We start from the raw sequence: 1074 nt of genomic DNA on the forward strand, positions 1-1074 counted from the left end.
CACCATCTGCAGTGATTTTGGAGCCCCCCAAAATAAAGTCTGACACTATTTCCACTGTTTCCCCATCTATTTCCCATGAAGTGATGGGACCAGATGCCATGATCTTAGTTTTCTGAATGTTGAGCTTTAAATTGGGTATGTGTTTCTATTTTCCTGATATAACAGTATTTATTTACATCAGTTTCCCATCAACACAAGTCATTTAACGATATTTATGTTGACCATTTCCATTGGTTGATAGGAGGCTCTTCCACTAAAGACTCCCGTGATTTCCACCGAACCATTTTTCTCCCCAGACTTAGTTTATTTTCAGCCTGAAGAATCACCTCTTTGGCCTCCCTGAAGTTGCTCTTCTAGTGTCTTAACATCTGGTTCGGCTTTGACCATACTCAGCTTTTCATATGTAATCTGTTCTGTATGCTTTTCTAAATTTAAAAAAATGATAATTTAATTTTTTTGGCTGTGCCATGTCCTCATTTTTGCACGGGCTTTTCTCTCATTGCAGAGAGCAGGGGCTAGTGCAGTGGCTTCTCTTAGTGCAGAGCACAGGCTGTAGGGCTCTTGGGTTTAAGTAGTAGGGGCTCCCGGGCTCTAGAGCACAGGCTCAGTGATTATGGTGATGGGCTAAGTTGTCCCACATCATGTGGGATCCTCCAAGACGAGGAATTGAACCCATGTCCACTACATTGGCAGGTGACTCTTCACCACTGAGTCACTAGGGAAGCCCTGTATACTTTCTGTATGCTTCATTTTTAGGGATTTGTGGAAGAACATCAAGAATCTGTGAATAGTATTTTTAGCCTCTCATGTAGACTCTCACATACAGCCAGTTCCACAAGGCCAGTGATCTTTAGCAAGCCCGCCATGACAGCAGAGTGTTACTTTTTAAACATCTGTGTCAATAGCCAGATATAATTAACCAGGTTATCAGATATTTAGCTATAAAATATTTTTGAGAATATCTCCATAAACCTCAGGACAAAAACATGTTTCTTTGTCAGAATAAATTATAGTTTACCTGAAAGGGGTACTGAATCTTTTGGTGCTATAACACCCTTTCGTGGCAGTGGGTTA

The 1074-nt window shown here is 41.0% G+C and overlaps 1 pseudogene; it reads right to left on the reverse strand.

Annotated features, from left to right (window-relative positions):
- Positions 1-212: 212 nt before the first annotated feature.
- Positions 213-866, reverse strand: LOC114109043 (NADH dehydrogenase [ubiquinone] 1 alpha subcomplex subunit 5-like; annotated as a pseudogene).
- Between the last annotated feature and the right edge of the window lie 208 nt (positions 867-1074).

The sequence above is a fragment of the Ovis aries genome, chromosome 18 (assembly GCF_016772045.2).
Source record: "Ovis aries strain OAR_USU_Benz2616 breed Rambouillet chromosome 18, ARS-UI_Ramb_v3.0, whole genome shotgun sequence".
In the NCBI taxonomy this organism is placed as follows: Eukaryota; Metazoa; Chordata; class Mammalia; order Artiodactyla; family Bovidae; genus Ovis; species Ovis aries.